Raw genomic sequence first — 26,340 nt, 5'->3', positions numbered from 1 at the left:
AAAATACTAGCAAATGAACATAAAACACGGAAAATAAAAGAATCCTCTACAAGTCTATTATCTCCGGGCCATTGAACATGCATTGTTAATACTGCATAAAGAATTAAATAATGTTTTCATAAAGCTTCACCCAAGGCTCCTGAAGAGGATCATCGAAAAAATCTTCACTACAAACACTGAAGAAACAAAAAGAAAAGATATCTGTGCTGCCTCAGTAGCAACTCACATCAATGAATCTCGGTCAAACTGTTATAGCCTGAATCTTTGGCTCAATGCTTATTTATTAAATTTTTAATGAGATATTGTGCACCAGACATTACGGTTGAGCTGAATACTTGGATGAAAGAAGTATCTGGTAAAGATATTGTACTTTTTACAGTGTCATCCGAGTAATATGTGTCAATATCTGTACTCGTCATGAAGGAAAACCCTCATTGGACAGCTGTTTCTACATCGTTCTGTGATAGGCCAACCACACACAGAGCCTCTACAAAGCAACATCCCCAACTTCCGGTTAGGCAACAACCACATCCGGTTTACTATAGTTGGTTGAAGAGACACAGATCACGGTGCACTCGCTCACCCCTTCCAATCATGCAGTTCAAAGAAAGCTTTCGATAAATCAGAGCTGTCCTGGTGATCTGACAATAGAGACTGCTCCGCTTTGAATATTACTGCGCCTCCCACGGTGAAATCAAACAGTTATTGAGCTGCACTGTTGCCTCACAGCGGGAGAGTCCTGATTGTGAACCTGACTGGCTGCAGCCTTTCTGTATGTCTGCTTGGCTTCCTTCCGTGCCGATCGAACACACGGCGGTCAGGTGAATTGGAAACTTGCTGGTAGGAGTGAAAGGAAAGTGTGATTGCGTCATATGTGTGAGATACCGGTTGGTGCGTATTGTGGGTGGATGGGTGATGATATTTTTACATTAAGTCGTGCAGACACTGTTTGGATTCAGCTTGACTTTCACCTCGAATGTCTGTTAGTTGTGGATTGACGTGCAGTTTGAGGTCACGACGTCTGATTAATCACTTGATTGATCGGTTGGGTTTCTGGCAGGTCGGAAACCTGCAGTTTGAGCAGCTCTGAGATCAGATTCCCCAACATGGCTGCTGTCAAAAGATGTGTTATAAACTGTGGTGAGCTGGTTTTAATGTTATATCATACAGACGGGTGACAAATTAAAGGAAAAACCAGTACAGGTCTGAATGTTAGACCCCTACAGTGAGGAGGTCTGGTGGCTCTGTTATGCTGTGGGGGGCATTTTGCTGGAATGGTTTGGGTCCACTTGTCCCCTTAGAGGGAAGAGTCACTGCTGAATGATAAAACATTTCTATCCTGATGGGAGTGGTCTCTCTTCCAGGATGATGATGCCCCAATTCACAGAACACATAACAGAGCCGCCGGATCCCCTAACTGTAGGGGTCAACATCCAGGCCTGTACCAGTTTTTCCTTTAATTTGTCACCCGTCTGTATGCGACATATTGTGGTTAAACGCTGTGATAGAAAACTGAACTTCACATCAGATTGTCTGCATCTTCCAGACATCTGCAGCTCCATGTTTTTTCTTTTATTTTGTAGCAGAATTGCATAAAGTAACGCTGCCTTTCTCTGTTTTTGTGAACATCGTTGAGGACACGGTCGTCTTGTTTGAATCAACTTTATTCAAATTTTAGTCAGGTTGGGTTTTTTTCCCCACTATGATGGCGGTGCGCTGCAGCTTTGTGTCTCCTGACACAGTGCTTTGTTCTTGTAGGGCCCTATTTTTGTGCACCCATGGTGCACTTAGATACGTGGCGGGATCAGAGAGAATACATTACCATACATTATAGGAGGGCATGTTATAGGCTGTGACATTCATGGCCAAGCATATCCGCTACTTTTATCCCCATTAAACACAGGACTTTCCCTATCGTGACACACTGACAGTTTGGGAATCCTGCATAGAGAAACTGTACAGAATAATTAATCATCACTGATAAGTTTAATCAGCACAGCAAGCTGAGGTTTCTGTGGTTATTTTGCAGCAGTCTGGTGCTGGTTGCACAAAATTAAACCAGCAGATCTGGTGTGTGTAATTGCGCCCTGGCAGCACAAAACATCATTCCAATTAGAGACTGCAGAATGAAGAGATACCTGACATGTTCAAACAGCTGTAAAGAGAGTAAACAGGTGGAAGAAGAAGAGGAGCAGGCCGTCAGTATGGGATGCTGGCTGTTGTGGATGACAGATGCTGGTAAGAATCCCTCATTATTCTTTAGTCTCACAGGTATTTAAGCCATTACCAGAAAAACAAAAACTGTCTGGGAAACTGTAAAGACGAGCAAAACACATTATATAGATGTGGTTTCACAAAATAAAGTGACAAGATAATACTGAACATTAGTGCGCTGAGCTGTTGACCTGCTCTGGGCAAGATGTACCCATTCTTGGCACCAGGATTGCGTCAACACACCCTCAATCGCACCTCTCCTCCCACTGTGGTGCATGACGAGTCACCAAGATACCAAACCTGCACGGCCGAGGATGTAACCTCAGTGCACTGCAGGGAAATACCAGAATACAATAGGTCCCTTAGTGGTACTATTGTTTTTTCATTTAGTGTTATGGTGTTATATTGTGTTTCCTTCTTTTGTTATTGCATGTTTATATTGTGTTGTGTTCAATTGCATGCATATTTATCCCTTTTATCTGCCTTTAGGAGCCACAAGACACTTTTCGCTGTACATGTTCTCTGCACTGTATAATATCTTTATATATCTCCTCACAGTTTTTGGTGTAGTGTTTCCAGGTGTTGGGGGAGTACTACTGTATATGTAAAAAAAAAGTAGTATAAAGCCTTTTGTGTGTCCAGAAGGAGCTGCTGTGTGAAATCTGATAAATTGCCTCAAGTGACGTCACTTGAGTCGGCGTCAGTTGGGGCTGATGTTTGAGAACGACAAAAATCTGGAGGTGTGGAGTTAGAGAGAAGTGAGGTTAGCAGAGGCTAGCAGCTCCAGGCTACATTACTACGCTACTAGCATAACACATGCTAATCTCTGATTGAACTGTCAGCGTCAGTTGGGGCTGAAGACTAAAAGTTACAAAAGTAATAAAATCTGGAGGTGTGGAGTTAAAAAGAAGTGAGGTTAGCAGCTCCAGGCGACATTAACCGCTACTAGCTTAACACATGCTAATCTCTGATTGAACTGTCAGCGTCGATTGGGGCTGAAGACTAAAAGTTACAAAAGTAATAAAATCTGGAGGTGTGGAGTTAGAAAGAAGTGAGGTTAGCAGAGGCTAGCAGCTCCAGGCTACATTAGCCGCTACTAGCATAACACATGCTAATCTCTGATTGAACTGTCAGCATCGGTTGGGGCTGAAGACTAAAAGTTACAAAAGTAATAAAATCTGGAGGTGTGGAGTTAGAAAGAAGTGAGGTTAGCAGAGGCTAGCAGCTCCAGGCTACATTAGCCGCTATTAGCATAACACATACTAATCTCTGATTGAACTGTCAGTGTCGGTTGGGGCTGAAGACTAAAAGTTAGAAAAGTAATAAAATCTGGAGGTGTGGAGTTAGAAAGAAGTGAGACCTCTGTAGTTCCTCATCTCTGCTGGAGGCTAGCAGCTCCAGGCTACATTAGCCGCTATTAGCATAACACATACTAATCTCTGATTGAACTGTCAGCGGTGGAATTGCATTGTGGGTAATTTAGACACCAGGTTTTGACAAAGAAGAACAGAATAAAAAAAACAACAACAATATCTTTGGTTCTGCCATCATGAATCTGACTCTTCGTGTATTAGACGTTTTACCTCGAGGAATTTGTGTTGAGACCATTTAATGTGTGTTTAAATGTTGTCATCGCCTGGTATGTTTACCGGTAATGAACAGAGACAAGGTCCCTGTAATAATGTTTTCTGGTGAGTGTGAGTGTTCTCGCTGCAGAGATATAAATAACTTTGGTGTTTTGTGAGTGTGGAACTGGGACAGTCAGATAGTAAAGCTATTTAATCCCTTTGGATTAAACTACATCATGGTTTACTTTATGTTAAAAAAGAGAAGAAGAAGAAGAAGGAGCGCCTCGTCATTGAGGCATCTCTGAGGTTATGTTGTGATGTTCTGAATGACGCTTTGATATTAATTAGATGTGTCAGAAAACAAATGATTTACTCCTTTAGTGTTATTACTGTTTGGTCATCTGCATGTTTAGTTGTGACTTTGTGTCTTTGAGTTTCGCACACATTCAGACAACACAGCCTGTGGACCCGTGGAGCTGCAGTATGCCATCTTCAAACTTTGCCACGCAGGGCCGAAGATGGTTGAAATGACTGGTCGGTCAGTGTGGGTGAAATGATCCTTCAGGTTTAATGTCTGTTAGGATTTAAAGTGTCTTTCCCAGCTCGAGGGGAGAATAACTTCACACAATGAACACGGAGCCGGGAGGGGCGAGAGAGAGAGAGAGAGAGAAAGAGAGAGAGAGAGCTGCTCCGGCAAAAAATAGAAGGAGAGGACGAATTCAAGGACGAAACCCGCACAAAGAGCAGGAAAATCTCTGCTTGTGTGCTTGTCACATCGATGCAGATGGCGTATTCTCACTTCTCCCCTTGATTGAATGTGACTGTCACTTTCCGTCACACTGAACAGACTGTTATGTTCCTGAAACGCAGATGGGAGTAACAGAACTGCTGCACCTTTTCATGAATTATTGAACCAGATTTGATATGAACGCTAAAAAATTGTCTTATTAAATGAAAATTTCAGCTGCGGATGAGAGGTTCAAGTACACAAGCATGAGTGGGAATCCGCTAAAGGTTGAAAGCACTGATTTCACCCTGGTTTAACATCTCCATCAGTCAGTAGTGACAGCAATGAGGACGCGATGCAAAAAAACAAAACAAAACGTGGGAGTATACACAACCTAATTTCCTCAACGCTGATATTACTCACACACACACACACACACACACACACACACATTATCCCTTTCTCCTTTTCTTCTATCTTACGCAATCCCACACAGCAGAAGAAGAAGAAGACAGGCTGCTGCTGGAGATCAAACGAGATACTCGTCAACAACCTCATCCTCTCTAGTTACAACAATCCCCACCTCCTCTGATGCTACTTCAAAGTTTCCCCGAGTCACAGTCTTATCTAAAATAAGGTCTGCTGGCAGCCTGATCTGGTTTTAAAATGAGCCTGTGATGTTAATCCCTCGAAAAAGAGGCGTTTTTTTATTATTTTTTAAATTTTTTTATCAAGTTGAACTCGATTCCGCAACTGATAAATTTCCTCTCCTACAGTAGTCTGAGAGCTGTGTTTGGAAGATTTGTGTTCCACTGACAAAATAATTAGATACTGAAGCCTCTCAATCCAATTGCTATGATGCTTTCATTATGAAACCGTTTAGCCTGATAAGAAATTAAGCATAAGAAATAATACTGTTTTAATACGCATTCATTGTAATTATTGTTGTTGTTTTGGGTGAAAGAGGATTGTAGGGATGCTTGTTACGTCGCTAAAGGCAGACGCAAGGTGCTAATCTGTGCTCGATTCTACCAACAGCTGAGAGATAAACATAATTAGCATGCAAATAGATCTGGAAGTCTCTCTCTCTCTCTTTCTGTTCTCCCTCTGAGAACACACTTTTCATGTTGGAACTCGTGTTCACGTCCCAAGTGGCTGGAAAAGTTTTTTGTAAATCAGATGAGACAAGTTTCTAGTGTTTATCTCGCGGCTCATCCTGTGTTTGTTGCCATGACGGCGTTATAAAGAGGAGCCCGTGTCCTCCTGGTTACGCAGGGAGGGGGGGGCGGTATGATTAATGATGTTTCCATTAAATGCGGCGCCATGTTCCACCAACTCATATCATGTTATCAGCTCACAAACAGAGAGCTCATCGTGAGGTAATAGCCTTGATCTTCACATCAGTTTTTGTCCTTAAGGCATAAGCCCTAAGAAATCTTAGAGAGATCTTTCAAAGCCTGACAAGGGGGGTTTGTTAATGCCAGCAGGGCTCAGACAAGCGATTCATCCAGCAGATGGCAGGTCGGTCTAAAGCCAGGCTGCCTCTGGCTGGCTCTGCCACGGGGGCCCCTTATGGGCCCTTAGCTCTCTCTTTATAATCCTTTCCTAATATTAAAAGATGGTTTCTCAATATCTCAAGTGTGTCTTAATACAGCAGTCAGGTGTCAGTATGAGCAGTGAAAGAGGTTTTTCCTCGCTGTTCATTCTGGCTATTAAAAGATCTCCTTCAAATGTACTTTCACTGTAATTGACTTGCGGTGTCTTTCATGGGGAAAGACACTCGGCTGGAAGCAGGAGATGAACAGTGGTCTCCTGCATTAAAAGCCACTTTCTTCCTTTTTGCCATTTTGCTAATTATCTAAGGAAGTCACCTGAGCTGCGTCGCTTCCCCGGGTCATAAACGTAACCGTAAAAGTAACCATAAGTCGTTTTTGCCGGCTTAAATTTTAGACCTATACTGTTTCACGTCAACCTCCAAGTCATCATTGCAATTTAATTGTAGTTAAACCCAAATATAATGTAATTTAGACGACCCACTCGGTGTTTTTACAAGCTTCCTGAGTTGTCAGACTGCCTTTTTGCCATTTTGCTAACTATCTAAGGGAGTCACCTGAGCTGCGTCACTTCCCTGGGTCATAAATGTAACCATTAAAGTAACCATAAGTCGTTTTTGCTTAAATTTTAGACCTATACTGTTGTTTTTCTTGTGAGTGCGGGCTGCATATATGGAGTTATCGTAATTATGAGTTTATGACTTGTAAATAACAGTCATCATTGCAATTTAATTGTAGTTAAACCCAAATATAATGTAATTTAGACGACCCACTCGGTGTTTATACAAGCCTCCTGAGTTTCTGATGCCTGATTTTTTTCCCAGCGATCTGACGTAACATAAACAGCATTATCATCGTGAGCATGCTCGGTCCACTATCAATACCAAACTGCAAATGCAAATTTGTTGCCCCCTTGTTCTCTGCACTTCTGATAACCTGCATGTACAAAACTATTTATAATTTAAATGTACAGTAGTTACACTGCAACATGTGCAGCAGTAACTTATGACAAAAAATGGTTATGCTTGTCCAGATAAAGCTGGTGTGTACTATTCTGTTGTTATATGCATATACAATAAAAATAAATATATATGTGCTGTGATCATGTGACCTGGAATTAAACCTGCAGTGTGGAATTTTTACATGTAAATTGAGTTCACACAATGCTGATTAAACCACCAGATAAATCTCTCTGTATTTCACAGTATAAGTTTTATCTGGTGTTGGGTTTGACATTCCCACGTCGACCGGATGAATGCATGAATGCAGCCGGCTAACTTCCAGTTAGCTCTCTGCTAGCTAACGTGAAGGGGGATAAAATAATTTAATCGTGCAGCTCTTCTAGACTTTCCAAACATTTTCAGACCGAATGGATCAAATTCTGATAGTGAAACAGTTCATTTCATGGGGGTTTCTGTGACGCTCAAAACAATTTATCCACCGTTTTACAGCTGCAACAGTATTGACGCAGTAGGCTATGGCTGCGGCTACGACGTTAGCATGTGTCGAAAGTGTTTTTGTAATTACAAAAGTCCCGCACTGCAGCTTTAATTGATTTCTGTAAATGTCATAAAGCTGATAAATTACATCGCAATTTCCACAAATGTCTTTTCAAAACAAAACAAAAAAAACCACAGACAGCAAATACAAAACAGATTTAATTAATTATTATTAATTACATCATCAACATGTAAAGGAAGACAGATGCATGGTGTTAGAGAGAGAGAGAGAGAGGAGAGATAAAGGAGGAGGAAAACATAATCCTCTTTAAGACTTTGATATTGTCTCTGCAGTTCATTTACACAGTCATAGCTGCAGGTAAACAGGAAAGTGTTTGAATACATGTGAGGGAGAGGCAGAGAGGTAAACATGAAGATATATTCACACACACACAGCTCTGATATAGCTGTAGTTGTTCCATATTCATAACTCAAATGTTTATTGATGAGCTATCGTCCTAATAGGCCCAGAAGGCCAGAGAGAGAGAGAGAGAAAGAGAGGAAGTGAAAAAGGACAGCAGAGAATATTTATACTCTATTGTTCGGACACAGTCTGATGCCTGTCCTTGGTTCATTTTTTGGCTCTAGCATTCACTCTTGCAACCATCCTTCTCTGCCTTTTCATAAATAAAGAGGAAATGAGCAGATGAACAATCCTCCCACGCGCTGATTATTAAAAAGAAGCGTGACGTGCCTTTCACAAACGCTCGTGACGGCTATCTTTAAAGTCAGCGATCGATCTGCTGAATGAAGATATGCTTCAAGGACTGAGTCACTTCTTTTATTTCATGTGCGACTGCAGGACGCGGCTGGATCACTTTGACTTTAGCCTTCCTAATCCCTCAGTAAACTGAGGATTTACCACCATTCAATCCCAACGCTGAAACTATAAACATGAGTCATTTAAAAACAACATTAATTATTGATTGAACATCAGAAACATGTTTGATATATTATGGTCTTATAGAGAGCCAAAGTCTGCTTTTCCTCTTCTACACATGTTAAACACAGAAGATGGAACATGTTGTTTAAAGAGTAACTACATAATCAACTTCTGCTTGCTCCCTCCATCCATTTTTAATATTTTTTATCAATTTATATTGTTGTATTATGCATCTTTCTGCTCTCTTTATACACAGCACTTTATAAAGCCTTTTATCTTTACTATTAACTACTATTATTATTATTATTGTCATTATCATAATCAAAGTGTTTCTAAATGTATGCCATATCTAATAGGCACATTTTTAGATTAACAAAAAACCCAAGTACCACCCCCATAGCTGCACCTTTCTAATTAATGGACTAAATATGGTGTCACCCATGTCCCTTCTTGGACAACGATTGGCCTGAAGCCACATGACCATATATCCAACCCGTCTTTGTAGATGCCCCATTGGCTGATATGTGTCTGGATGTATATGATTGGTTGTCTTTTTCATACCCAACTCCCAACGACCCTGATGAAGACCACAAGCCGAAACGCGTCGGTCAACTAATAAAGTTGTTCTTCATACTACAAGTGTTGCTGGAGTTCTCATCTCTCTTCTCTGTGCACCTTGGAAGTAGTTGAAGTTGTGCCAGCTGACCTTCACTCTGCATCTACAGCTCCCTCCATCCCAAATGCAACAGAGTAGTGGAGGGAGACGACTGTGTGGAGCGTGGCCACGTCAAGTGAGATGCCACGGTCAGGGGTCACGACTGACCACCGCTCAGTGTAGCATGAACAGCGATGTAGAGCTGGTAGTCGGAGCTAACCAGCCATGAACAGCTGCTGTCAGACTCTCAGTGTCTGTGCTGGAAAACACAGAGAGAGTCTGCTGCTGCAGCTTTGACCGTCACTAGAAGCTCATTCGACTAAACCCGTGTTGTAGCTGAGCCGTGTGTGTCAGTACGTAGCCGTAGCCCTGTTGTTCACCACGTTAACATTGACCACCGTCAGCCTTGAGTATCTTATTAAGCTAAGAATATGCAGGAATGTAAATTACTACAACTTGTCCACATGAAATGTCCAAATCAACAGACGGCTTGTGATTCAGACCAACTGTAGCATTTGTTGTTGTCGTGGTAACTTACATCATCACAGCACATTCAGCAAGGACTCAGGCGCATTCAGGTGGAAGATGGACAAATCTCACCCGCCAACAGAAATTATGCCACAGACCGAGTGAGACAATTCCCAAATGTTTTGCACGACAGCTTGTAACATTGTGGTCGACCACAAGAGGAAATCTTCATTGAACAGTCACTTCTCTACCAGGAAGCATAAGAAACTATAAGTAAATATTATTTTAACAGCATTATTGACTGAAGCTAAATAAATAAAGGCTGATAAATGGAACTCAAGTACAATATTTTCTTTTTTATATAACTTAGAGCCGGTGGTTCTCATGTTCAGAAAATAAATTAAAACATACACATATGCGATTATGTGTACTGCATAAACAAAATGATTTAGTGCATAGTTACAAAGGGTGTGTCCGAATGCAAATACATTATTCAGCAAAGCACAAATAGTGTTTTGTTTCATACAAATATTTTTAGAATTATTTGTTTTTGGGGAAGAAAAATAAACCATGTCAAACACCAGAGTGCAGGTCGGTTACAGTCGCTATATCAGTGTCTCTCCTCTGCTCCGCTGTGACGTCTATCAGCAGGTCTCAACGAGAGGAGTCACATCCACCTGCTACATGACGCATATTTCCTAATTTGGACATCAATTTAATTTTCATCTTTAATTTCTAAAATTATAAGCGTAATAAAAACAAAAACAGGATTTTTAAGCCTCTTTCCACTTTTATTTGCGTACAAATACAAATAATTTTTGCTGCCTCAACAAATACAGATACAAATACAAATACTGGGCTCTCTGCACATCCCTAGTAGTTACCCTTTAAAGGAGCCTTTGATGGAGCTGACGACTGAGTAACAAGTAATGTAACTAATTACGTTTGCTGTTAAGTAATTAATAATGTGATTACTTTTTAAACGAGAAATATACTACGTGTAAATGAAACTTGCACTACATGTAGACGTTTGCTTCATTGTTCATATAAAATAATTGATTGGAGCAGCTGTCAGTGTAGCCGGCAGCGTGCACCTGGGAGATAATGGAGGGAGGGGAACCCTGAACGGAAGGTCAGTCAACTGCAGAGCTAAGACACAGAAAGACACATTAACATAAACCCACCAGGGAGTTTGGACTTTCCGATTCACCTGACCTGCATGTCTTTAGGAGTGTGGGAGGAATCCAGAGCAACTGGAGAGAAGCCACACATACAGCAGAGAAAAAGACCAGACGTGGCATCGACCACTGAGCGGGACTGAGTCACTTTAGCACAGAGCAGAGTGTAGTTTCTAACAGATTGCAAGCTTGTTTTCTTCTGTATAATTTGACCAATGTATAATTACAATCAAGCAGACATTTAGAGACAAGCGGAGTCAGACCGAGCAGACCAGACTGGCTCCTTTATTTGCAGAGAGCGTTCGCCAGCTCTCAAGGCTGGCATAAATCTTAGAAATTCATAGTGTATGCCTTAGTTTTTATCATTCTGACTATAACAGATGTTTCTTTATACCAGGGCATTTAGATTTCTGCCTCGGGTCATAGTCACTTTGTTGATAAAGTTTTCACCACGTAATTCTCATTTTGCTCTTTCATGACTTTGCCTTTTAGAAAAGAGTCCTAATTATCATAAATATTATTTTATCACAGAGAATTCAGACCTCTGATAGAAATATTGATGCGCCTCACATAAGCGCAGATTGTTTTGTCCTGTCCTTCCCTTTAGGCATGATTAAATGCATAACCTCCCACTTGTCAGTCTACATCAAAATGGTACAGCTTTGACACAAACTCAATGTGATGCTATTTTGGTTGTTGACCATCTCTGGAAAAATCTTTACATCTCCAAAAATATCTGATTTCTCTTTGACAGTACCAGAGATTAACATATCGTGCTACAATTATTTTCATTATCGAGTAATCTGCAGATAATGTTCTCGGTTAATCTTGTAATCTTGTTTTGTCTATAAAGGCCTTTTCACACCAGGATTTAAAAGCGGCACAATTTAGCTGAATTAATTTCAGTGTCATTTCCTGTCAGAAAATTGTGAAAAATGTCCATCAGATGTTTGCTTAAAGGATAATTCTGGCAATTTTCTATATTTTTCTTCTTAACTGATCTACTAACAAGTATTGTGTGTGTATCAAAGCCTGACATGTCTTATTCCTCCGTTGTTGTGCAGAAACTATTAAAACACGTCAGTGAGTCACAGCGCTGCACTGTGTCATATGTTTCTTCACCATGAAGAGTTTGGTCACGTTATTTTGTTTAGAAACGGCTCCAAAGTCTAATAACAGCATCATGTTTTCAGTCTCCAGAGAGTAGTTCTGTGTAAGGCAGACACTACTGAGCATGTTCTGTTAGCTTCACTAGCTTGTTGTGCTACATATCACAAAGTCTGGACTTTATACTGAAGTTCTTACAGAAATATATAATGTAGCAAAAAGTCAAATGATTGTGATATGTAGCACGTAGCATGTAGTCGTGTTTATGATGATAGAAGCTATATGTTTATGATGATAGAAACGGCTACAAAGACTAATAACAGCATCGTGTTTTCAGTCTCCAGAGAGTAGTTCTGTGTAAGGCAGACGCTACTGAGCATGTGCAGGAAAAAGGTTCTATTTACAGCTTCACTAGCTTGTTGTGCTACATATCACAAATTTTAGCCTTTGTACTGAAGTTCTTACAGAAATATATAATGTAGCAAAAAGTCAAATGATTGTGATATGTAGCACGTAGCATGTAGTCGTGTTTATGATAGTTTCTGGACAACAACAGAGGAATAAGATATATCAGGCTTTGGATACACTCACAATACTTGTTAGTAGATCAGTTCATTGTTGGTTTGGATCCAAACATGAGATTTGTTGACAAGAAGAAAAATATAGAAAAACCAGCCAGACTTTTCTGAAAAAAAAAAGATATACTGAAACAAAAAAAATCAAGAAGTTGCTGATTGATTTCCATATAAATTAAATATAAAATGTGGTGCATATCTCAGAGAGAAATAAGGACAAATCAGGGTGAGTTGAACAGTATGAGAAGAGCACAGGGAACAATTCAAACAGCTTGACCGGAGTGCTGCTGAATAGCAGGGCTAAAAAACTACTGAAATGTTGTCATTTTAAACTGACATGCTCCTTGCCATCATTGAGCGAAGCCCAGCAGGCATATGAGTCATGCTGCCAGTTTCTTTCTCACAGAGAGCTGTTTGTGTCGGATGCCATGAAATAAAATCAAATCAGTGTCCAGCTCTGGTGGTTTTTATACTCTTCCTTTTCAATTTTTAACAATCCCGTCACCTGTGGACTCTTAACCGTGGTTCATCTTATCACTATGTTTCACTCTGTGTGATGCTGATGGATATTTCTATGAAACTCAAACTTGTAAATGTTTTCTGCATGGTGACATTTTGGATTTGAGTTTGCAACTTGACTGCAGATGACCTGCATACACTTTAGTTTCAGTTTATTAGGAACACCTACTGATGGTACAGCCTTCACACAAACCCAGTGTGATGCTACTTTGGTTGCTGATCATCTCTGGAAAACTCTTTACATCTCCAAAATATCTAATGAGAAAACACCAGAGATTAACATATCGTACTACAATTATTTTTATGATCGAGTATTCTGCAGATTATATTTACAATTAATCAATTACTTGTTTTGTCTATAAAGGCCTGTTTACACCAGGATTTGAAAATGGCACAATTTTGCTGAATTCTACTAATTTCATTGACATGTCCGTCACAATTTCCCAAATCCTCAAATTACTTGCTTTGTCCCCAAATAGCCTGAAATCCAAAAATATTCACTATCATATATGACAAAGAACAGCAGCAAGTTATCACATTTGAACAGCTAGAAATAGTCAATGTTTGTTATTTTTGCTAAAAGGATAAGGCTGGCGATTTTCTGTATTTTACTTACTGTCAACAAATCTCATGTTTGGATCCAAACCAACAATGAACTGATCTACTAACAAGTATTGTGTGTGTATCCAAAGCCTGATATATCTTATTCCTCTGTTGTCGTCCAGAAACTATTATAAACACTACTACATGCTACATGCTACATATCACAACCATTTGACTTTTTGCTACATTATATATTTCTGTAAGAACTTCAGTATAAAGTCCAGAATTTGTGATATTATTAAGCACAACAAGCTAGCAAAGCTGTAAATAGAACCTTTTTCCTGCACATGCTCACTAGCGTCTGCCTTACACAGAACTACTCTCTGGAGACTGAAAACATGATGCTGTTATTAGACTTTGGAGCTGTTTCTAAACAAACTAACATGACCAAACTCTTCATAATGAAGGAACATGTGACTCAGTGCAGCGGTGTGACTCACTGACGTGTTTTTAATAGTTTTTGGACTACTACACAACTACACAAATCAGCTCTAATTGCAATATAGCAACACTTTGGACAAAGCCCTTCCTAAATAAATGTGAAAAATGTTTCTTTTAATGTTTAAAAGGACAAATCAGGGTGAGTTGAACAGTATGAGAAGAGCACAGGGAACAATTCAAATAGCTTGACTGGAGTGCTGCTGAATAGCAGGGCTGAAAACTACTGAAATGTTGTCATTTTAAATTGACATGCTCCTTGCCATCATTGAGCGAAGCCCAGCAGGCATATGAGTCATGCTGCCAGTTTCTTTCTCACAGAGAGCTGTTTGTGTCGGATGCCATGAAATAAAATCAAATCAGTGTCCAGCTCTGGTGGTTTTTATACTCTTCTTTTTCAATTTTTAACAATCCCGTCACCTGTGGACTCTTAACCGCGGCTCATCTTATCACCATATTTCACTCTGTGTGATGCTGATGGATATTTCTATGAAACTCAAACATGCAAATGTCTCCTGCATGGTGACATTTTGGATTTGACTGCAGATGACCTGCATACAATTGTCAAGCAACAGTCAGGTGTCCATATGAACAGTGAAAGAGGTTTGTGGATTTTGTCCCCCATCACTTCCATTGTAAGTGCATTATGAAGGGATCTTCTAATGGTCAGTATGAACAGGAGGAATGATTACAGCAAGAAAAACAGGTTTTACTGTTCATTTGGGCTCCTGACTGTTGTTTTAAGACACACTTGAAATATTGTGAACCCTTGTGTAGACATATATTTGTCATTGGATGGTAGACCTGGGACGACATGCTTACTGTATCTCCTGTGTGCCAAACCATTCACTGCTGTCCTCAGTCCACTGAAATACAATATGAAACATAACTGGCAAATAAGATAAATGGTCTGCAGCCTTTTTTTTAATTTAAAAAGTTAGCTGTGTTACTTAATGAATCAATTAATTTGAAAAGCATCTTACAGTCTCCTGCCTGTATGAGAATAACAAACTGAATGGGAGGAGGCTCTGCTGTGTAGTTATTAATGTCATGTCTCCTGGAGTGGAGAGCAGCCTCTCTGCTGCACCGTGTGACATTGTTTTACAAGATGCTGAGCGACCACAAGGTGTCTGAGGTGAAACAGACTGAGCACAGAGTTACTTTCTTCGCCTCAGAGTTGGTTTAAGTTGTTTAAAGCTGCAGTGTTTGTTGGTCAGCTGGTGATGATGTAGAAAGTTCACGATATACTTCACGTTCGTCTCACAAAGGTAATTATTTAATCATTAAATCAAAAAAACGTCTGCATCCGCTGCCTCTTTTGAAGATGAACTACAGGATAACTCTAGCGTGTGCGCAGCGCTGTAGACTATCCGGCTGCTGCACCGCCCTCGTAGTTGAGTTCCGCCTTTTTTGTTCCATCAAACATCACGTTATTTAACTAACATTTAGAAAATCTATTCTTGACATTTGTGAAACGATTCAGAATCGTAGGAATTGATTTTTGATTGATTGATGAATTGATTTTTTTCAGCCCCCCCCCCCCCCCCCCCCCCCCCCCCCCCCCAGGAGGTAACAGAGAAAAGTGGCTTCTGGCCTTACACAGAACTACTCTCCGGAGACTGAAAACATGATGCCGTTATTGGTTTCTAAACAAACTAACGTGACCAAACTCTTAACAGAGCCAAACCACACACATCATAATCACAAGAACACAGAAACTAGATCTTCATGTTACATACAATTCACTACAAATACTGCAAGTATTGTAGAAAACAGGTATAATTAATTAGAGGTAGAATGGAAAATACAGTTTTCCATTAAAGTCAAAGGGTTTAACTGTGTTGATACAGTGTAGATATTGTAGTTTGTGCTGTGGTTGTAATGCATTTCTAATATCATGAGCTCAGCTGATAAAGATGTAATATACTATAAATACTACATTCAGCTGATCTGTCTTTCAGGAAGGTAAACATCTAATTGCACCCCAGTGATTAATATTAACCTGTTCTGTCTTTTCCTACACACCTGATATCATGTTGGGATGTACAAACACTTTCTTGAGAATATTTTCTGTATCATAGCTGCACATCCAGGCTATAATCCCCTCTGTGTTGGACATACCTTAATTAAAATGAAGTACAAACTTTCCCCGAGGAAGCTTTTATTGAATCCATGTTTCCTGTGTGTCTCTCATCCAAATTAAATGCTCTCTCATTATCTCAGTCAAGTAGAGACATTACTCCTTGACGACCTTACAGCTCCAGTTATAAAAACACCATTGAGGACTCAGTTAGTGCCGTTGTCGTTGAAATCAAAGTGTATTACACCTATTCGCCACTCGGCAAGTAATAATCAGTTGGACTTTTATACATCCTCTTAGAAAAGTGAGAGGTACATCGAAGCGACGTCTGGGTCAAATTCTAATTAGATGTCCACTCTCTGTAGACCTGTATTCAATTAAATTATGTGCTTCATGAAGATGAACAGGGATTTACAGACTTGAATTATAACAGACCTGGATCATATCTACACAGAGTGAAGCTGAAAGACCAGAGAAGGGAAGAACAGTTCAGTATTCTTATTTTAAACCTTGCTGACTTTTTTTTTTTTCTGTCAGGTTTGTTCGTACGACTTTTCTAGCAAACTCTCTTAAAATGTGTCTTGTTTCAACTGGATGAATGATCACTATGATACACCTGTAATATATACACACTACAATCTGTCAGTCAAAGAATTGTCAAGAGTCCAATTTATTAAGAATTTTTGCTAATTTACAACCACATAGTGTAACGTTAAAGGTCTTTGCACACCAAGTCCGTTTTTCTCGTATACGTTTTTTTAATCCGTCATCCGACAGAAACCTTGCAAACTGAGTCTGATGCGATTTATTACTATATTCGCTGCGAAAACTCACAATATGAGGCAAAATGGAGTCGTCAAGCAGTGAGGATGATTTTGTGGTCCTCTAAACTCTTGAAAGAAAAAAGAAAGAACCACACAGTAAAAAGAAAGAACCACCAATTGATCACAGGTGATCAGCCTTTCAGATATTCAGGGCACAGCCTCAAAACGCTGCAACATACAGACAAGATCATGATCAATAGTCGTCCTGTGATCAGTCTGTGTGTAACTTCTCTGCTGGAGCTGATAGTATCAGTGTTTCCAGGCTGTGTTGTTTGCATGTACGGTGGCTCTGTGTGGTCAAACAACTCTGTAAAGGCTTTTGACCAAGCGGCAACCTCCGGGGCTGTAAAATGAAGCCAAAAACTGCAGTTCCTTGAATGACCACTTGAGGCTCCAAAAGCGAGTCAATCCCCATAGACCCCCATGTTACAATGTCCAACTTTACAGCAGAAATAAACATGTTTACAGCCTGGTACAAACAACGGTTTTGGTCTCTGTAGCTAATTTCCTCTTTCATGACAACTGTACGGGGGGTGAATTTTTTTATAACTCACCCGTTTAAATTTTATTAAGCCGTAAAGTTATGCATAATGAAGGACATGGCTGCTTTGAGTGACAGGTCCGCCAGCCGCTAGGTGGCTTGTTTCAGCCATTCGGCCCGCCTCTTTGCCCATTTTTGATTGGCTGGGAGTTAGGCAGCGTCACGCACTGCCAAGATGGCGACGGCCGGAGCGGCTCGCTTTGAGCTTCAAAACCGCTCTTCAGAAACCAACGGGTGACGTCACGGTAACTACGTCCATATTTTTATACAGTCTATGCTTTTGACTGATGCAAAAAAACACAGAAAATCGAACCTGCTCCGAAAAGTTTAATGATGGACGAAACTTTCATGATTGACACAACGTGACGTCGTATTTATTTTTTAACGTGCGGCAATATCGGACGAAAAAAACAGACTTGGTGTGCAAAGACCTTGACACTACAACAACGGCTAAACAAAGTTTTTTTTAACATGTTATTTTAAAAAAAGCAAGAGTTGAGGAAGACAGACTCATCAGACCACAGCGAGGTCGGCCCGGCTGCTCGCTCTCTGGCGGTATATCGCTTTCTCTCGGCCAGCCTGATGAGAGTTCACCCGTCGGTTTATGAGCAATTTATGAACCACCTGCACAGCCAAATTTGTAGGTTTTTCCCTACAAAATCAAGGTGCTTCTCATTACAGCGGTATAGATAATTTTCTTGGTTTGAATACAGTGTAAGGACGCCGTTTTCTGTAAAAATGTGCAGACTCGGTTATCCGTGAGCTGACCGGTACTGTAAGTAACAAAGGCTGTAGGCTATAATGAATGGACCAGGGGGATTATGCTGTATGTGCCATTTCTGTCTGAAGTTAATACCTTCTCTGCTGCTGTATGGGTTTATGTTTAGTTGCCACTTTGTGTAATAAAATAGTTAATTAACTGCCATGTGCTGTAGAGCCGATGAGCAGCTGGTGCAAATATACTGTATTTTAAGGCTGGACAAGCTGTTGTGCTGATGCTCTGTTGGTTGAGGATGTTGGATTCGTGATCCAGAACGTTGCAAAGTAAACTGGTTGCTGGTTTTTCAGTTTGTCTGTGTTTGTTTGTTTTTTCTTCTTCTAACTTTTCATAAGTCAGTTTTTCTGGGAAAAGATGACTCACCCGCTTTTGTACTAGCCCACCCAAAATACAGTTTCTGCCTACACCAATGATATGAAATATGATGAGTGGGTACTTACCAACTAAACCAACTTCTTCCCAGCTTCTTCCCATAATTTGTACCAAATTGCACCACCCTTTCTGTAAGATGTCCTAAAAATGAACTATTAAATACCTGCAAATTACACAGTAGTATTAAATTAAAGGACCTGTGAAAGCCAATCAGAGGCAGAGTAGGGCAGGTCATGACCTCGCCATCCTAGGGAAAAAAAAAAAAATTGGCATACCCTACAGCCTGACAGAGCTGCTAGTACGGATGTGGACCGTTCCCATGTGAAAACTCCTTTATCTTATCGGCAGTTGTTGAGATTTTAATGACAAATAAAACACCCAGAGAGAACAAACTGAAGTCTGATTACAGGAGGTGAATAAAACTCCTATGAAACCAGACGATGCTCGAAGTCTTTTACTGATGTAAGCTGCTGGTGGAAGTCATAATAACATAATAGTGCTGGGAGGGTTCGCAGCCGGAAGCTGTTTTTAAATTAATTTATTTATTATGTGTGTAACACTAAAAGCCAAATCCAGTGAATACAAATATGACCAAATAGCAAATACACTGTAAGTTCCTTCATCGCCATGAACACACACACACACACACACACACACACACACTGTTGTTTATTTTGACTCAGTCACACACACACACACTGTCCTGCTGCCAGAAATGTGGATTCATCCACTGCTGAAAATAGTCCACAACAAACGCACTATGTCCTCCTGTTTGTTTGTTAAAAACTACAGCGTCCAGCTCTTTAAGGTCATTATTGAGCCTTCTTCAAACGTGAAACTAAATATTTGTGAAGCAGTTTTTCAGTAAGGAACCAAACTGAGAGACACAGACAGTCATAAAGAGTCTTATACTTTCCTTTAAAGTTGTAGTTTTGGTCTTGTCTGCCAAAATAGCCATTGATTATTGTTGTGATACAACACAATGTAGAAATAATCACACTTGAGTTGAGTTTTAATATGATTTCTTTAGCTGTAGTCAAGGGTGCAGTGGAATTTAATAAACGTCTTTATCCTCGGTATTATGCATAATCCTCTACCGCATATACACCAGCCTAGTTACACAAGCACAACAGCTACACCTATGGTGTGTGTATAATCTCATAATCTCCATCTACAACAGATCCATCCAGTAACCAGTTTCTGTAGAGGAAACACTTCAGAGAAGCTGAAAAGAGACTAAAGAGTAGATCCTTCAGAGAAGCAGACACGATAAACCAACCTGAGTGGAAACGCCAGAAACTCAGAAATATCTCATATTAATAATAAATCAGTCAGACGGATCAAACTACTACTTTTACTGCAACACTTTAACTACGTTTTGCGGCTAATATTTACTTTTAATGAAGTGTTTTTACATTGCTGTATTGGTACTTTTACTAAAGTAAAGGATCTGAGTGCTTCTTCCATCGCAGCAGAACAGTTATCGCTTATAGGTTTATAGAGATGTCAAACAGCCTCACTGCTTCCTCCCGTTTATTACCCTTCGCACCGACACGTGGCCAAGGAGCGGCTGGTGGCAAAGTTCAAACCAGTGAACCGTGAAATGGAAGCAGCGTTGTGTGTTTAACTCCTATCAAACAGCGTCTGCACTGATCTGCTTCAGTTGTAAAACTAAACCACAAAAAAGTACGGAAGTTGTTTCTGCCAGGAAAATAAAAAAAATGGCTGAAAAATAATGCATGATAAAAATAGAAAAAAATATGAAAATATAAGTCAGTATTTGTTGATTTATGTATTTTATGTAGATTTTTACAATGACATCATAACTGGATTAGGAAAAGTCTGATTATAGTTTTAATAAACTGAAATGACATTTAGTCATCAGTCATTGCATCTCAAGTTAATGTCACAACATGTGTGATGGATGGTAAAGATGGAAAGATTCCCACATTAACGACTCTAATAATCAATAATCATTAATCATCAAGACGCATTTTTATTGACTCGCCTTCTTGTCTGACAACTAGACTTATTTGTTTACATAATACAGCTCTGTTTATTTTACCTTATAGATGATTTTATCTCTAAATGTCTTCTGGAGCTGCAGCGATTAGTCAATTAATCAATCAGTTGTCAACTATTAAATGAATCGCCAACTGTTAAGATAATTGATTAATCATTTTTTAAGAAAAAAAAAGTCCAAATTCTCTGATTCCAGCTTTTTAAATGTGAATATTTTCTGGTTTCTTTAGACAGTAAACTGAATATTTTTGAGATTTGGACAAAACAAGACATTTGAGGACGTTGTCTTGGGCTTCGAGAAACACTGATCAACATTTTTCACCATTTTCTGTCATTTTATGGACCTAATCAATTAATCAATAAAGAAAATAAACAGACCTAATGTCTCCTATGTTGTGTGATTGTATTTTTTGTTTTGTTTGTTGTTACATCTCTATGTGATTGTCTTTTATGCCGTCTCTCCCTGCAGAGCACTTTATGCTATATAAATAAAGTAATAATGATAATTATTATTACTTACGTGTATTTTGGTAGCAAAATGAAGCATAAACTGCTTTATTTCCACTTGATACTCACATATCCTGTTTCTGCACTGTTGTGGCCTTAAAGATGCACCAAATACTCTAAACACTTGAAAGGTTCATTATATTTAGATTCAAGTTCACTGAGACAACAGAACACTCGAACTTCTCGGCTCGAACGCAAACTTTACCAAACAGACTGAAAAAAAGAGTCTAAACATCAACAACTGCAGGATCACCGTGTTTTGTTTGAAAAAATGTTGATATCCACTTTTATAAAATGAACAAAGATCGTTTCTGCAGAACTCATTTGGAGCACGACGGGTGGTTTTGATAAAGAGCTGCTGTGTATTACATGTAAGATTAAGTTATTTTTCCGGGTAATAATGTTGCGCAACCTCTTTGCTCGGTCAGATATGAAAGGTATTGATAACACATGTTTGTTTCTCAGGCGAACGCACACACAGGTGCAAACACTCACACACCTCACATGGCTCTCTGTTAATGATCTGTTCGCATGACAAATATAGCGCAGCGTTAATTATCAGAGCTCATTAAAACCAACACAGTAAAGTCACCTAAAGCTGTCAGCATGTATGGAGAGAAATTAGTGTCACAAGAGAAGAATAAAAACAAGATTTACAAATGTGCATGAGGAAAAACGTGCATATAAAAGTCAAAAAAATTACTTTTTAAAAACATTTTTGTGATTCTTCTATCGCTAAAACATTTAATCAATTAGGTTGATTCATCATTTTAGTAATTTTTAATGCAAAAATGTCCAACATTATCTAGTTCAAGCTTCTCAAATGTGAGAATTTGCTGCTTTTCTTTGTCATAAATGATGATAAACTGCATTAACACTACAAGGTGTATTACGGTGCTACTACTAACTTGAATAAACGTCCATATTCTACATATGAAGTTTATTAATCTAATAATAATTTCTTTTCAAATGTTCTCTGTGTATTTAAATGTCTTAAATTATTTGTGAAATATTGTTGCCTTTATTAACAGACTGATGAACTTGATACACGTTGATCAGGTTACATTTCTGAAATGATTCATCAATTAGTTGATTGACAGAAAATTAATTGATTTGATTTTTCATGCAAAAATGGCCGACTTTATCTAGTTCAAGCTTCTCAAATGTGAGAATTTGCTGCTTTTCTTTGTCATAAATGATGCTAAATGTAATATATTTGGATTTAAGTAATAAGTAACTTGGAGACAATGACTCTAACGGGCATGTTTCATTATTTTTTTCATTTTATCGACAAAACAATTGATCGCTTAATAAAGAAAATTAAATAGTTGTTAGTCTTTTCAACAGAATCACCCCTAAATTCCACCGGGCGCGTGTGCGCCGCGTTCTGGCCCCGACGCGGCCGCCGGAGCTGATCGCGGGCCGCTCTAGTCAATGTAACCGATTCCACCGGGCGCGCCGCGGCGCGTTTCAGAAGCGTTCCAGAAGCAGCTCTCCGCTCCGCTGCGCTAAAGATAGGCGCCTCGTCTGTTTTTTACGGAGGCCGCGTCAAGCAGCACAGAGCAGATCGAGCTGGGCAGGAAGTCAGACACAGAAACAGCATTGAGCATCCGGTCAATTTTCAAAATAAAACACCCCGTGCAGACTCCTGGTCGTATATCAACAATAAACACAATTAAAACAATAATAACGAATAAAGAAACCATTTAACTACGTAGCCTAATTAACCATAGAAGAAGCACAAAAATCAAGGAAAATGACCAAATCAACGAAAGCTGAGCAAGTTAACAAAATTGAGCAGTTTAGTTGCCCTGCTACTGCAGTAATTACGGTAGCCTTAAGGCACTTTATTAGCTTTTACTAGGCTGCTGTAATTACTGTAGTAGGAGTGCAACTGATTTTAAACGGCGGAAGGCTTCCCCGCAATGAAGACGCTCCGCTTCTGACTCACTCCCGGTGGAATAGGGCGCCGTGCAGAGGACGGAGCAAAACCACGTTGGAGCCGCCTGGGGTCAGTCAGCAGGTCTCCCAGAACGACACCTGCTTACGTTGCAGTGACGACGCCCTCTAGTGGCTGTAGCAATTATGACATCACTTCCTGTTCCCAGCCACAAGTTGTTGTTTTTTTTAAAACCATGATCCAACCTTAAAGGACCATACTGGTAGTTTGCTTCCACCTTCCTATTACTGCCAGTCATTTCTCAAAACCTGCTGACATATTTTAGCTTTTGTAATAATCAGCAGAATTCTGACACACGTCCACATCTCGAACTCATGATGTTGCTTCGTTGTTGTTTTACATTGATCAGTCTAGTTTCATCTGGCTTTAATTTTGGATAATTTAAAGATCCCCTCCAGATATGTTTTAAGATATGCGAAAAATAATCATCTTTGAATAATAATTTGTATCAGATATGGGTTTTATACAAGAAAGTTCAGTTAATTAGTTAAAGTTTCTTAAAACGTCAATGTGAGTCTGTAAATATTGTTGATTTCTAAAGTTTTCCCGCCGGACACAAGATGTTGCTCCAAACTACATCACATGCATCATTCTGCACAGAGAAGAGAACATCCAGCTGAAGGAACAAGAAGGAAACACGTCTTTCAGCGGAGGAGGACTTTAAACTCAGCACATTAATAAGCACCTGTACGTGTCTCCTGCACTGTAAAATCCCACATGAATGCGCCGAAAGGCTCGACGTCAGAGTTTCCCACCGGCACCTTAATGCAACACGCATTTAACAATCTGAAGATGAGCGAAGAAGAGTCTCAAAAATTGTGACTCAGTTCATACATTCATGCAGATTCATATAACATTAATATAACCAGGAGTCATTTTAATAACAAATGCTATTGATTAATGAGCTTGAAGTTGGAAATATGCAGATTATTGATGTTTATTCAAGTTGTATTTATTTGTAAGATTGTTTTGCATTTATTCAGGTTGGTTGGTGCAGATGTGTTTGTGGATCATCGACTATCAGGACTGCAGCTTCAGTTAATCTGTCGATCATTTTAACTTTTAATCGGCTAATCGATAAGCCTAAAAAATGTCTGAAAAATATGAAACAAATGCAAATCACAGCTTCCCAGAGCCCAATATGTAACATCTTGTTCTCCAAAGATATTCAGTTTAGAGCTGCAATGATCAGTTGAAAACTGTTCTGATAATAAAATAAAGCCAAACGTTTGCTGGTTTCAGCTTCTCAAAGGTGATGATTTACAGCTTTTCTTTGTCATAAATGATAGTAAAGTGAATATCTTTGGGTTTGGGACTGTCGGCTGAACAACAACAACAGTAAAAGAAAGTATAAATATGAATAAATGGCCACTGTGACATTTTCTAGACATAACAATTAATCGATTCATTGAGAAAATGATATAAAACAGAGAAAAGAAGCAAATTTTAAAAGCTGGAACCAGAGAAAAATGTCTGCTTGAAAAATGACAAATGACAAATCAATTATCAAAATGGTTTCTATCAATCTGTGTAATTCGTTTGTAAATCTTGTTTTTGTTTGTGGATCCTGAACTGGTTTCCAGCATCATACAGCCAATTTTTTTTTACTTTTCTGGATGCAGTTCAGGAAAAATATGGTTTAATAGAGGAAATAAAAATCAAATATTTGTCCAAATTCTGTTTATTTGTGACCCTGAGTATCACTGACACATAAAATATAAATCTAAATAAAATTCTGTTCAGAAGGTTAAACTGATAAACATCATGTCACCATATCAGAGAAATGTCTGCACCTTCACCACCTAATAATCCATCAATTAAACAACAATTAACCCATTAAACCAGCTGCTCCCAGTACTGGCTCCTTCATCCTCCAGTTAAGATAAAAATGAGTTTCAAGTGATGCTTAAATGATATATTTATTATGATTTTAATTAAGATAACCGATGCTTCAGAAGTTCAATTTCCTCTAGTAACTATCTTTGATCTCTCTGAGCATCTTAACCGCCCTCTGACAACTGACATCCTCTGAATTTCTGCCTGTAACATCTGGTCTCTGTCGTCTGTCTGAAACAGCTGGAAAATCGACGTTTAAAAAACACAATAAACATATAAAAATATAAAAAAAGCGCCATCGCGGTTCGGAGGAAGGACGCAGAGAGCTGCACTCACCTGTCCGGGCTGTCGGTGTTGTGTCTGGGTCCGCGTGTGTCTGCTGATGGTGTTCACTGCTCCGCACGGAGAGGAAGCGTGTATGTGTGCGTGTGCGTGTGTGTGTGTGTGTGCGTGCGTGCGTGTGCAGGATCTCCTGTATATAGCGGCCGGTGCTGCGCAGGAGGTCTGTGCAGTTTGGAGACATTGCGCAGTGAAATCCGCTCTGGAGACAAACACGACAGAGGAGCTTATTTATTATCGACCTTTATTATTCAGAAAAGGTTACTGTAGCTCCTGTGGGATCAGCTCTGCAGACTAGTTGCAGGATTTTTTAGAAATACTGAGGTCATTATCGACATTACTGTAGACTTTTTCCTAAATAACACACTCGGATGTGTTCATGCATAAACCAACATGAGTAAAGCAGGCAAGCAAAACTTTATTTATAGCACATTTCAGCTCAGGTGGAAGCACAATGAGCTTCACACAGCTACCAGCCACAAAAACTGTATTATACAGGATAACACATTAGACATAAACACAATTAAAACAAACACATATATCTGTAATAAACCATTAAAAAAATGGGAATAAAATGGAATAAAATAATTAAGACCAGCAACTGACCAGAAAAAAATAAGGTGTGTATTAAAAACCATTTAAAAAGTAGGAATAAAATAAAATAATAATTAACCAGCAAACCAGATTACTGAAAGCTGCAGACAAAAAGGAATGTCTTCAGTTTAGTTTTAAAGGACCAGTGTGTTGCATTTAGGGGAGATCTACTGGCAGAAATGGAATATAATATTCATAAGTATGTTTTAATTAGTGTATAATCACCTGATAATAAGTGCCATTGTGTTTTCTTACCTTAGAATGAGTCCTTTATATCTACAGAGGGAGCACATCCTCTTCCACAGAGCCCACCATGTTGCACCGCCATGTTCCTACAGTAGCCCAAAACGGACAAACCAAACACGGGCTCTAGAGAGGACCTTTCATTGCCACCGTAGGTTCTCCTACACACTGAGAAGGGAAGGGGGGAGGGGTAGTCGGTCGGTTGCAATCTGCAACCTCACCGCTAGATGCCAATAAATCCTACACACTGGTCTTTT

At 39.4% G+C, this 26,340-nt stretch overlaps 1 protein-coding gene across 1 annotated transcript in view; it reads right to left on the bottom strand.

The window, feature by feature from the left end:
- npy8ar (neuropeptide Y receptor Y8a) overlaps positions 1 to 25,313 on the bottom strand; it is a 42,667-nt gene extending 17,354 nt beyond the window's left edge. Inside the window, exon 1 of the mRNA XM_042394833.1 lies at positions 25,244 to 25,313. The gene's annotated coding sequence lies outside the window, so the exon portion shown is untranslated. The remainder of the gene's footprint in view (positions 1 to 25,243) is intronic.
- Positions 25,314 to 26,340: the final 1,027 nt, after the last annotated feature.

This window comes from Thunnus maccoyii, chromosome 19 (assembly GCF_910596095.1).
Source record: "Thunnus maccoyii chromosome 19, fThuMac1.1, whole genome shotgun sequence".
In the NCBI taxonomy this organism is placed as follows: domain Eukaryota; kingdom Metazoa; phylum Chordata; class Actinopteri; order Scombriformes; family Scombridae; genus Thunnus; species Thunnus maccoyii.
This window is presented reverse-complemented; position numbering and strand designations above follow the sequence as displayed.